The sequence below is a fragment of the Rousettus aegyptiacus genome, unplaced genomic scaffold, assembly GCF_014176215.1.
Source record: "Rousettus aegyptiacus isolate mRouAeg1 unplaced genomic scaffold, mRouAeg1.p scaffold_m13_p_4, whole genome shotgun sequence".
Taxonomy (NCBI): domain Eukaryota; kingdom Metazoa; phylum Chordata; class Mammalia; order Chiroptera; family Pteropodidae; genus Rousettus; species Rousettus aegyptiacus.
In genome coordinates, this window is record NW_023416307.1 from 74,824,006 (window position 1) to 74,838,083 (window position 14,078).

The 14,078-nt window shown below is 36.6% G+C and overlaps 1 long non-coding RNA gene across 1 annotated transcript in view; it reads right to left on the bottom strand.

Annotated features, from left to right (window-relative positions):
* LOC118601642 overlaps positions 1 to 14,078 on the bottom strand; it is a 121,462-nt gene that overhangs the window by 56,609 nt on the left and 50,775 nt on the right. Inside the window, exon 2 of the long non-coding RNA XR_004950431.1 lies at positions 4,630 to 4,705. This is a non-coding gene — a long non-coding RNA (uncharacterized LOC118601642). The remainder of the gene's footprint in view (positions 1 to 4,629; positions 4,706 to 14,078) is intronic.

Here is a 14,078-nt window from a genome sequence, read left to right on the forward strand (position 1 = left end):
TACGATCCATTCTCCTGAATGAATTAATGCTGAGATATATTACTATAGGAATTATATAGCTCTGCATATAGGAATGTGCTGAATGTCTTTTTTCCCCCTGAAGTGATTGGGGTAAGGGGGAAAGGGTAGGGGTAGAGCCAGACAGAAGCCAAACATGAAATCTACTTGGGGCATGATAAAATAATAGGAAAAAAATCACACACACACACACACACACACACACACACACACACACACATTTCTGTCCCTGGTTCCTGGCATAGAGCTCCTAAAGCCCTTATAACTTACTAAGTAATAAGAGCACTAGGAATATATTTTGTCATAATATTTGGTCTTTGAGCCTGGGTCCTGGTTTCTAACACGGAGCTCCTAAATTTCTTGAAATTTCCGAAGTGTTTGGTTGTCTTTAGTTCTAATGAGGTGACTTTGGGTAGCCTCCTAGGTGGGAACTGGTGGGTCATCAAAGAAAGAAGCCATGATTATCAGCTTGGAACTGAGAACTCCCTACCCGAAGGTGCTTACTTTCAATGACACAGTATATATCAAGCATATTAAACAAGTCATCAACTATATGATATTGAAATTGTTTTGTACTGTGATAACTTGTCAAAACTGGAACCTTGTTTTTCAGCACCTTTAATGTATGATGCTGGTTAGAGTTGGCTCAAATCCAAATTTGTGGGACATTGGAAAGGTAGATGTATTAGTTCTCCAGAGAAACAGAACCAATGGGATATATAGAGAAAGCTATATATAAGAAAAGATTTATTATAGGAAGTGACTCATGTGATCACAGAGTCTGAGAAGTCCTATGATCTGCCATCTGCAAGTTGGAGAATCAGGAAAGCTGGTGGTGTAATTCATTCTGAATACAAGAGGCCTGAGAATGGAGGTAGGGGGCAATGGTATAAATCCCAGTCTGAGTCCAAAACCTACAGAATCAGGAGTGCCAGTGTCCAAGGGCTGGAGAAGATAGATGATCCATTTCAAACAAAAAGAGCAAATTCATCCACCCTCTGCCTTGTTTTTTCTATTCAGACTCCCAAAAAATGGGATGATGCCCACCCACATTGGTGAAGGTGGTCTTCTTTACTTAGTCTGCCAATTCAAATGCTAATCTATTCCAGAAACACCCTTCCAGACACACACAGAGACATGATGTTTCACCAGCTATCTGGGCATCCGGATAGGAGGGAAGTAGCTTTATTCTGAGGATTGTTCTGACTGGATGAAGTGGGAGGCAGAAACGCAGGTACAGATAGCTCCAGCTTGTCCTCCCTCATTACATTTAATTCGTTTTCCTTTCAGCAGGCCCTGTTGGCCAATAGCAACCCTGGATCCACCACCAGACATGGAGGAGACAGATTTCCTTGGATTCCTACACCAGCTCCTCTTTGCATTTCACTGGATGTGCCGGCTCCTCAGGTTTCACAGCAAGCCCAACTCATACTGCACTAGCAATAGGAAGGCTAACTGGTGACTATGAGATTGGCCTGGGCTAGAAATAGGAATTTGAGAGTCATTAACATAAAGATGATATTTTATTATAGCTTTATAAATCATTTTACAGTTGACAAAAATCATTGTTACCTAATTTATCAAACATCTGTGAAATGTATAAAACTGGTATCATGATAGCTATTCTACAGATGAGAAAATTAAGTTTCAGAGGTCACACCACTTATAAAAAGTAAAATCGATAACAGCCTTTCTACTAACTTCTAATCTTTCATTTCTTTAGGACATATTTTAAGATCTAGATGGTGATCCAAAAATTAAAAATTAGAGATCATCTTTATTTTTCTTGGCAAAACTGTTATTAATACATTTATAATCAAGTGTAGGTCACACCCATATATGAACTCCACTCTGCAAACATCAATGAGAAATGTAAATTTACCAGAGTTTTAGTACTGGGAAAATGAAGTATGTGTCACCAGGCATAAGTCATTTCATTCTTATAATTCCCATTACCCACCATTTTCTACTCCACAGAACTCCTTATAGTTTTTCACGAGTTATTCCTTTTTTCAAAACCAAACCCCTACCTGTCCCACCTCCCATATTTTACTTCAATTTTATAAATGTTCCACCTAGGCTCAGTATATTACACTTTGTTTTGCAAAACAACTTAACACCATCTTTGTTCCTGAAATCACATATTGTCACACCTTTCATGTGATACTGTCTTCAGTTCTATGAAATATCAGCAGGCCAAACTTTCTCCAATACTAGGATCCAGATTGACCTCCTGTAAATGGTACAGAAAATTATAAAAACACAATGTTTTCCTGCAAATATTTCCTCCTGTTCTAAAAGCATGTCATATGGGGAGAGAATGGAGCCTATTGTAATGAACACAACATTTGGGCCAGGTGAGGAGTTCAAAGAACCTGGATTCTTGTCCTGCTTCCACAATGAAATAGCATTACCTTAGTACAGAGTTTCTCCTCCTCAGCTCTGCTGACATTACAGTCTGGCTTATTCATTGTTGTGGGGGCTGCCCTATGCATTGTGGGAGGTTTGGTTGTGTCCCTGACTTCTACCCACCAGATGCCAGTAGCAGGCTTCCCCCAGTTACATTAACTAGATGTGTCTCCAGACATTGCCAGATATCCCCTGGGGGCTGAATGGCCCCTAGCTGAGAACTACTGAGCTGGTGAAATAGGTCTAATTCCTCTTTTTTAAACTGAAGAGATCATAATATCTGTGCCATAGGGTTCAGAAAATTAAATGATTACACATTTTAAATTGCCCTACAGATATTTATTAGTATTGACTAACTCATTCATAAATAACCCCTTTTCCTGTATTTAACCACTTTCTTGGGGTTTTTCTAATTCATCTAACCATAGACACTAATTAAATATTCCATTCAATATTTATAGCTATTATTTAAACTTTATTATTCACAACATAGGGTAAATAATCTTGGTCTGTGTGCTTTTCTACCAAGAACAGAGTCAAATTTGCCATTCAACTGAACAGTTATTTATCTGACTGCAGCACGATATTTGATTTAAAATTCATGTTCGGTTTTAGAAACACTCACTGAGGTAGACAACCATCACTACATTTGACAGAACCTTTTAAACTCAGGCAGCTTTTTCCCCTAATCTGCATTACAATTCAGCAGAGGATGATCTACCATAGTGAGAAATGGTCTGGACAAGGTTCTGATTAGCAGGAGGTTCCAAACAGCGATTTCTCTGCCAAACAGATATCGGCAGAATCCAACCTCCCAACCTGGATGTAACTGCACCCAGGAGCTGCCTAACCCACGGGACTTGGACATCCCCTTCATTAGCTAAGATTTCATACAAAGACTGTTCAATAATAAATCCATCTTTTTCAGAGGTCAATATGTATTGGTCTTTCCAAAATCACCCTGGCGTCAATCCCAGAACATAATTTATTACCTAATAAGCAAGTAAGCTTTTCAATTATTTCCTCTCCCTTGTATCTTACTCTCTGTGATTTGATTGTCTTGCTGCCAAGTCCCAGAAACCTGAAGCTAGGCAGGAATAGGAGGGAATTTTTAAAGAGACATTCGATGCTACACAAAAATATGGGGAAAAAAATGAGAACACCCCTACCAGATTTGGTCACTGACTGAATTTGGTCACCCTGTGTCATTCTAACCCCTTTTACCAGAAGTCTGTGTCTTTGTGAGTAGTTTCCTATCAACAGCTGTACTTCTTTCATTCCTATTCCCGACTTCCATTTTACCCCCAAACTCCCCCTACAGTCCCCATTCTAGCCTCCCTAGAGATATTCCTGAGTTAAACAGAGAGTTTTAGCTTCTCTTGACTAAGGCAAAGGCTCAGCTCAGAACAAAAGCCATCCTTGACTCCTTGTGTTTGTTCGGTCTCCCACCTTGGGGCTTTGTCCACCTTCTCTCTCTGCAGATCTCCCAAGTGCCTGAGAGATCCACAGTCTTCTCTCTAGTGTTAGTTCTAACTTACATCTGCTCTTTTTTTCTTTCTGAATTTTTGGACTATTATGGGCCAAAAGAATTGGAAAATAACTCCTTCGTTGCTACAACTCATCCTTTCCAAAGTAAGCTGCTTTACAAGTATTTTCTTTCTTGCATTTTGTTAACGTTTAATTGCTTACTAGAAACCACTAGAGAATAAAAGCTGAAGAATGTTGGAGATTTCTAATTTAATAAATTGTTATTCACATTTTCCCTGAATTACCTACTTTTTGAAAAGAGGTTTTTCAAAGAGTAACAATGGCTTTACATTGGTTCATCAATACTCTCTTTCCTCCCCAACCTGACCCCATGTCCTTTGTGGAATCACTAACTGGGATGTAGTATATACTAGAAAACACAATCAAGTTTAACCTATCACACTAAACATTTCAGCTAAAAGTAAATTTCATTATAATAGCACCAAATAGATACTCAGAAGATAGAACCAAATTCCTTATATGAGACTGTAAGGATGCTTTGAAAAGCTAGTAAGATAATGTAGGTTGACATATCTAGCAAGGTATACATCTATAACAATATCTATAATATTTGAATATTTTGATTAATATAGAAGTGTAAAGATAAACAATGAAAGAACTCTTGATAATTAGAGCAGAAGGATAATGTTGAGACAGAAGAACTATTATTCTTACTTTCTGTCTTCTGAATACTGAAGAAAAATTACTGGCCATGGTAAGCTCTGAGGTGGGAATCTGAGACATTCCAGATCTAGAAATTAAAAAAAGAGAAAAAAAAAGTATTACCAGGCAGTTAGTAGGAAAATGATGAAAGATTGCCTCTGCACTGCCCCAGGGATAAGCAGTCTGTCTAATAAAAAGCCCCAAAGGGTGTTGCTCATTAGTTTTGTGGGATGAGCTCTCCCCAGGCTCTGGCCTCATCCAGATCCCTTATTTTGTGAGGACATCAAAAGTAGATTCATCGCTCTGGGCCAGATTATTATTAACAAGTTTATGAAGATGTTATTTAAAACCAGAATGCCAATGTGTTATTATTCTGTGAAACGTATTTGAACCATGGTAATTTAGCTAAGCTGGAACTACATTTTCCATAATTCCCTTCCCATGTTGGCCAAAAGAAGGACAGAATTACCTAGAAATTAAATATAACCAGAAATTTGCATAGAAAGCTTGAAAACAGAACAAAGAATTAGTTAGAGGTGAATCAAATGTTTAATGTAAATTAGATCTGTTTTAATATAGCATCTTCCTGCCAATAAAGATTACCAAAAATTCTGTTTTCTAAGAGACACTCATCTCTGAACTATGCGAGGAGAGGCCTTGCCAAAATGTACCTCTGTGACTATTTTTTCCAATGCTTTCGAGACCGACCAATCTCTGATTATGGCCTTTTTTCTTAAATTTGTTAATCATTTAATAATAGTGCAATCTATTTTTTTTTTTTCTGGTCAGCATGAGGTCAGTTGGCAATATCTCTTTTTTGATCTATTATGATCCAAATACTGAAAGAATACAAAAATCCAAGTCTCTTCCCTATAGCTGAAATTCTTTGCTTCATTTCCTAGGTTCTGCAAATTAGAGATAAATTTATCTTCTCAAGCAAATTCTTTTATGAAGCAAATACCCCCATGGAGGCTAGCAGACTTTCTCATCTTAGAGTGAATTAATTCCATCTGTTTGCTTTCCTCTTGCTGTGGTCAGCTGTGCTGAAAGAATTGGTGTTTTAGCAAGGCGTTAGAAAGAAAGAAAATTTTTCCAGAATGCAGGGTTCTTTGAGGGAAGACAAATGCAGCTGAGTCATCTCATGGGGAGCACGGCAGACATAGGCAGTATAATCGCTGGGGGCTTCTGAGGAAAAGAAGAGAGGGAAAACTCTCGAGAGACATTTTTTAGTTCCAAATTCTGCAGTCATAAATACTTCAGTAGACAATTTGGACTCAGCAACAGATTCTTTCCAATTCCCAGACCTTGACTGAAAAAGTCAGATGGTGAATTCTAGTTCAAATGCTAAGTCTATGAACAGCTCTCTCCCCAGTTAGACATCAATACTATCTCCATAAATGGTTCTCATTAGGTGTCCTATGAAAGGCTTTGACACAAATGTGTGCCGTAAGGGATCTTGAAAATATCAAAATAATCAAGCTGCAAGCAGCCATTATTGACAAAATACAAAAATCATTGCATTTTTGTTGTTGTTAACTTGATTACAACCTCCAAATTACTTGCCTAATGGAAAGTTTTACTCTCTGTCAGAACTCTAAATACTGGAGTTTATCTGATTCTTAAATATAGTATTTTTAGCCTCAAAAACTGCCTGGAATTATTGGAATAAAAATGAAAAAACAGAGATAACCATATTTTATAAAATTCCACTTTCAAGTAAACTTTATGAAGCATTTTATTTTGTATAGAACTTTGAAATAGCCTAAAGGCTTTCTTTGGCCAGCTGTATATTTTATCTGTTAATGTCCTCAAAGTGAAAAGATTCCCTCAGCAGAGGCACCTGCAGGATGTGCAATGATTCATTTTTACTCTGAATATCGGTTCTATGGAAGCATCGGCTCTACTGGCTCATCATTTACATTCACAATGGACATCTGGAGCCAGCGAAAGGAAACATCAGACTTGTTTGTGTTGTCAAATTAAAAAGGAAAAAGAGAATGGTTTAAAGTTCCGAGAGCCTCCATAACATTTAATTATGCTTTCGACTGCGGTCCAATCAAAAAATATGCGTTTGCAGGAAAATGGGCACTAAGAAAAAACATGCTTTGCTATTTAGATTGTTGCTAGGTCAACCACTCAACTCATAAGCTTACAAAAAGTGGCCATGACACTGTCACAGGGGGTCTTTCCTTTGCGAACACAGAAGAGCCTCACTGCAAGTCTCAATAGGACTTTATTTCTTCTACAATCCCAAGAGATGTTATTATCCCTCCTCTCCTGATTGAGGAACTAGTAACCTAAGGTTGTGCTGTCAAGAAGCCTAACATCTCATGGGATAAATTCAAATCCAAAACATATACTGGAGACATAGTTGATAATGGAATGTTATACAACTCAAAGAATAATATTTTGATACTACTCTTACAGGAAGTTTATTCTATTTTTGGCATTTTTAGTAATTTTCAAAACCACTTCTTTGAAAGAAAAAGGCCATGCTGTACAAAATAAAATAAACAACGGATTCCTTTCTTATGACCTTCATACTGACTTCCTACTGAATTTGTTTCAGATACTGGGCTGTTTCTATCCTAACTCCAAATTAACTCAATCATCTGTTTGCTGAGGTACTAACGAGGAATTCAATAGGTAGATGATGATATGGGTGAAAAAAGTGTTTTTCCAGCTTACCCAGCCATTGCATAAACATTTATTGGGCTTTTACTGTGTTTATTACACCATACTAAATAACATGAGAGATTCTAAATGCAGCTCAAAACCCAGCTAGAAAGAAAGATAATAATAAAGAGATATGAGAGAATGATTTCTATAATGCTCATATTTCACAGAAAAGTTTTATACAAACTGAATTTTTAATTAGTGATATCCCTACCTCAAGCTCCCCCTACGCGCGTGCGTGCAAATTATGTTTGGATCCAATAATTGTTTCTTTGAAAAAATTCTATTTTAAGAAGAAAATAAACCTCTTAAAACTGAGGTTTAAAGAAAATTGAAATAAATTCAATTAACCTTTTGGCTATTATTGTACTATAATACACTGTAAGAGAACATATTAACTCTTTGCAAAATTTCATTATAATTGTGTCTTGTTGTTTTAATATTTAAAATATTCTTCAAAATACTAGCACTTTTGAATCACTTTTTCATTGTCCTGAGTAACTTTACCTCTGAATTTACACTTATTTCTAAATTAACTTGATATTATAGCAGACCTCATTTTTTAAGGGCTTAGGACTATTTGATTTTGCTTTTCACATTTCTATGACCATTATGATTTGTGTCACCTGGTCACACCTCTGTGCGGCACCACATATTCTTATTTAACAGATACGTGGGGTTGGCACAATGTTCGGGCTTAAAAATCTGTTCATCGCTTATTCATATTTTTGACATATTTACTAACAGCTAGTCCTTACTTTTTAAAATTAGAAATGTACTTAGATTCTATTCTTAAATTTGTTTTTCTCTTAAGTTTTGCTCCATATACAATATGGAAATATTAATTTAGCAGAATGCCTTTGCCAAATTAGGATATTGCTTGATGCTAACTTGTTCATGCCTAACTATTACACATTGGTTTACAAGAGCCACCGTGTGATGGCTGTAGCCACTTATGCAAATGTCTTGGTGAAGAGTATAGATTTTTTGAAGATGTCACAGGGACAGATGAAGGGCCATATATCAGACACACCCCTATCTTATACTAACCTCCTTCAGCTACCCCCTTCCTCAAAAATCTCTGTCAGCTGAGGGTTTATCATTTTATCATTCCCCTACCAGCCTGGGCTCTCTCCCTCAACCCTTCAGAACCTTTTAGAGGAATGCTAAATCTTTCTCTCCTTTATTATGTAATTTTCTTTTTCCTCAGGCAAGCTGGGCCTAGCAGACATCAGCGTCCTGGGTGTTCATCTTCTTCACAGCAACAGTCGCTCAGTAAAATTAAGTAGGAGCCTTCACAAGCTCCCAATTTTTATTCCTTATTTTCATAACTATGTTATCTCATTTAATCTTAAAGCTAAACACTGTGAGTGAAATATTAGAAAAGGTATTATAAATAATGAAAATGAGATGCAGAGACCTTAAGCTACTTGCCCAACTTTACAAAGTAGAGAAAGAGCTAAATTTATTTTTATGTCTCAGAGGTGCATTCTATCATAAAACAGTGAATCTGTTGCCAGCATGCCTTACTCACAGCCTTCGTTCCCAGTTCACCCAGGTGTATCTGGACAAGCTGGTGCCAGAAGTAGAATCGGGTGTAAGCAGATAACCTGGCCCAAGAACAGTGAAGGCTTAGCACCAACCTTCTAGAATCAGTACTCCCAGGAGAAATGGAATTGGTTTTTAGCCAGTAGCTGCTATCATCAACAACTATATTGGCTACCATTTTAAAAAGATTAATTTCAAATTCCTTATAGTCTGAATTTCCACCAATTAGCTCAGACTAACACAATTTGCAGCAATTGTAACAAGATGGGGCAGCTGTCCTCAATTTTGGAGGAACAAGGGATTTGCTTCTGAAGCTACTATGAACATTAATGGGAGTGGTAAATCTACCTTGTCTCATTTATTTCAGGGGGAGGATAGAAGATTATTCTATTCAAAGCATTGCTCATGATTCCTATTAGTAGCCATAGTTTATCTCCTTGTAAGCCTTTATGAACCAAATTTTGCTCCAAAGTCACATTGATTTAGATTATCAGCTGTATCAGGTAATGTCACCAATGATAAGCACCTGCTGTTAAAATAAAGGCTGTATTCTGTTCTGTATCTCAGCTTGTTTTAATGCAGACTCCTAGGGGCTCGTGCAACAGTAGGAATCCATTTATCGGCACAAAACAGCCTCTTGTTTACACATGATCACTTGGTAATCATGCAGCCTGTGTACAAGAAGTCAAGAAAAATAATAAGCATGGCTCAATCTGCAAGGCCAGAACAAGGGGGCTGCCTTTTGACAATTAAGCACTATTTATGAGGATTAATGTGGCTTTTGATAAACTGCCAAACAACCACAGAGGCCAGCTTTAGAACAAGGCACACTGAAGACCTTTTGGGCTCTTCATTTTCATGAAGACTCTTCACAGGGCATGCTGAGCAAATGCTTAATAATTGGAAAGCAAATGTATTAAAATAAAGCACAGCTAAGTGTTCTCCCTGAAAACTCAGATAATCTCATTTATCCTCTTTTCATACCAAAGAAATCATGTTCTGCGATCAAAAAGGTAAAGCTGTTGCCTCCTTCCTCCATAATCCCCAATGTCCCCAAAGCATATGCACACTTTGTCTGAATTTAAATTTATGCTCCTGGTATGAGCATAGCTCCACAGAGGAGGCAATTGCTATGGAAATTCAGAAATGCTACAAAGCCCTGCCAACTCCAAAATTTTCTGTTCACCTTCTCGTGTGGCTGCAATGGGATTAAAGTAACATTTTCAAGGTCAGTGTTAGGAGACAGTCCTTCATGTATTTCTCATGCTTCTACCCGCCTTGCTGGGTATGCCAGGAATGAAAGGCCATGAGTATACTATAGAGTACCTTTTATCAGGACTGTATTTACATTGAGCGACCTTGAGAAATGAGGTAACCTATTTCCCCAAAGGACAGGCTTGCTTACTGCTTTCTATAAAAGTAGTGAGTTATCCAAGTTATTGTTCCTCTGGTGTGAAGCAAACCTCCTGCATGTGAGGCATCCATCTGCTCCACATCACATGAAAGCTTTTATCTATAAAATCTTACACTTATTTCACCAGCATTTAATGAAAACCCACTATGTGTCAGATATAGAGGAAGGCACTGAATACATAAACTCAGAAGGATAATCTAAGCAGAGTATTACACAAACACTAATGCCTTCCCACTAACCATAGAAACATTATAAATGTCTAACAATATCAGAGTGCTTAATTCCCATAAAGAAGTTTGATGTTAAACTTTATTATACTAAGACAATATTAAAACATTAAAAAAAATAAATTTTTTTTAATTTTTGTTAGGAATTACTAAGTAAATTTCTCAGATTAAATATATTCATGATCTTTCTGAAGCCAGTTAGAAATATTGAAATATCCAACCTATTTAGAACATGAGGATAATGAAATTTTGTAATAGGAAACCTAATAATATCAGATTTACAACTCAATTTATAGTCTAAAACATCCCAATTTGGTCAGGAAATAAAACCAAAGTCAATAAACTGTTGTGTTAAATATTGTAAACGATGAATAGAAACTGCTTTGTAATGTTAAAAGATAGAAAAACACATAAAGGAAGATATGTATAGAGCATCACATAATCTTGAAACCAGACTCACCAGGAAATTACGTGAATCAATTCAATTAAACAAATTTTTTTTTTGGGGGGGGGGGGTCCTACTATTTGTCTAGTCTTGTGCTAGGCACTTGGGGATTATTTTAAAACACACAAAAAAAGACAGTATTCTACAGTCATCTTATTTAGTTTGAGCAATCGGCTCAGAAGACAGATATCATTTTTTGACTTGCCCTCTAAGAGCCCTTAAAAAAATAAGAAAACAAAAATGCATCTATTCAGATGCAAACTCAAAAAGCAAGAGGATGAGGAAGGGAGAGATGAATTACACCAGAGTAGTTTGGGAAAACTTCAAAGAGAATCCCAAGAGAAGAAATTAATATAAGTGAAGCCAGAGGAAGTTTTTTGTTTAGTTTAGTTTTGTTTTTATTTTTAGTTAGGTGTGTTTTTGTTTTTGTTTTGTTTGTTTGTTTGTTTGTTTGTTTTTACTATAAAGTTTGCACAGGGTTTAACTGTGGTAGAGGGAAAACATTGACAATTAGCTGGCATAAATTCTGGGCAGAAAGGACAGGATCAGTGACAAAAAATAGAAAGAAAGGAGACCTATCTTATTCATTTATTTCAACAAGGATTTCTTGAATAACTACTATGGGAAAAACATTGTAGTAAGCCTTTGAAAGTATACAAAGATTCGTAATTTCCCAAATTTGTCATCAAAAAGTATCAATAAATCAAACAGAGAATATAGTGCCCTGAAGAAAAGCATGCGGCAAGGGTCATAGAATTGAAACAATTACATGCTATTGGAGGTCAAAATGGGGTAAATCCCTTCCTGTTGGAAGTTAGAAAAAACTACATATATTCTGAGTCTTAAGAATAAAAGATTTGAAAAGTGGAAAAACACATGATAAAGAATGAACTTGATAATATGTTGATTAGAGAGAATGTAGAAATCTATCTCAAATGAGATAATGTATATGAAATCATTTTGAAATGATCTAGCAAAATATAAACTGTAAAGGATTACACAGTGACCTGGGTCAACTCGTTTAATGTGTCTGAGTCTTGGGAAATAAAAATAGTCATGCCTCCTCCTTTTTCACATGACTTTTGTAGCTGCTTAATCAGATGTACCAAAACATTTTAGTAACATTTTTAGTAACTCTTTTTTACTATAGAGATTTCTTTCTTAAATGGATTATTGACGTATAAATACGAAAAGACTGTACAAATTTAATGTACACAATTTGATGAACTTGTACATATGTATGTCCCCACAAACCATGAATACAATCAATATAATAAATATACATATCACCTCCAGAAGTTTTCTCATGCCCCTTTTTTGTTTTATTATTTTTGTGTTTTGTTTTGTTTTGTTTTGTGGTAAGAACACTTAACATGAGAGCTACCCTCTTAATTTTTTTTTTTTAAGTACACAATAACAGTGGTGTTAACTAGGGGCACAGTGCTGTACAGCAGATCTCTAGGACTTATCCATTTTGGAAAATTAAAATCTTATATCCATCTTCCTCCTCACTTCCCCCTCCCCTGGTCCAGAGCAATCACCATGCAACTCTCTGCTTCTATGAGTTTGATTATTTTAGGTACTTTATATAAGTGGAATCATGCAAAGTTTGCCTGACCAATATACTTTTTAAATTGTTAATCATCTTAAAATGGAAGTTTATTTATGAATCCCAAACCATAACCTGCACGTTTAGGGAAGTCAGTTCCTACAAACTTAGTGAAAATAAAAATAAAGATACCTTTTCCAAGAAAAATCATCAAGGCCAAAGCAAAATCTTCTGACTAACGATGAAAATATGAAAACCCAAATAAGTAGGCTTAAATGCAAAAATGAAGTCAAATCTACATATCTTGCAGCCTGCTTGCAATGCAGGTTTCTGCCGTAGCCTCAGAGAAATTCTAAAGTGTTTTGACATATTTATCTGTGGGGGACTCTGCCATTGCATTAGCATTCTTCAAATTATTTTTACATTTAAATTTATTTCAATTACATAGACATTTCAAAACATTAATATTCATTTGAGATATTTCTGATATCTTCTCTCCGTGTGGTAAACTTTTTTAGGCATTGGTTCATAATTAACTCACTCCACATGTAACTGCTGGAGAACAACTCTATGAAATTCTGATTAGTATAAGAGCCTTTTTTGCATATGATCAAAGTTCCTAAATTATAAGCATTCTATTGACAACAAGTTCACACATATAAACTCTTCTACCGAGACCTCGCTTTTAAGATTTCTCTCTCTTCCCAATGTTTGAGAATAAGTAGCTTGGGTGAGAGAGAAGTTCAAGCAATAAAACACATTCATTCATTTGTAATGAGAAAGAAAAAGGGGAATCTAATTCTTTGGGGAAGACGGGGAAGGAGAATAGAGTCTTTAAGGGGAAAAAAGACAAAAACCTGACCCCTTCCTGTGGATCCTGTGGAATCAGTGTCCTATGGAAACTTATGGGAAAATTAGATTTGATTTGTGCAAATAGAAGCAGCATGGACAATTTCAGAAGGCCACAGGTGGAGGGAACCATGAATATTTAACACAGAAATCAACACAACATACAGGAAGGAGTCACAGAATGACTGGTGTCTGAAGCAATGCCATTTAAAATCTCATTGGGCAGAGAAACCCACAAATGTTATCTTGGACACATGAGAATTAAATTACATAATATATAAAATACTTGGCACTTAGAAGACTTTTAAGAAACAGTAATTGCAACTATTATATTATCTTATTTAGGCTTCACAATTGAGCTCAACAAAAGGTTTGGGGCTGTATTCCGCCTGAGTGTTAGCCTGGAATGCAAAATTAGGCAACACTGCCCCCTTGCGGTCTACTCTGCGCTCTGTGAGGATTAGCCTCCTTAGCGGACCTTGAAATCTAAGTAAAGGCTGCATTCCTGCATTTGGTTGGCGTCCAGTGATTCATGGGAGAGAAGTTAACTTGTGTTCTCATTGGGATCCAATCTTGTTTGAAGGTCTGGAAGTTTCCGCAAAGTTGTCTGAGGCAGGAGAGAAACCTTGGGACTCCAGAAAAAAAGCTGGCGGGTGGGTAAGCGTGATCCAGGAGGACCAGCACGGTGGAGAATGCGGAGGAACCAGTAATTCCAGGTGAAGGTCAGACCAGGCTTGATTATCCCTTAACCTG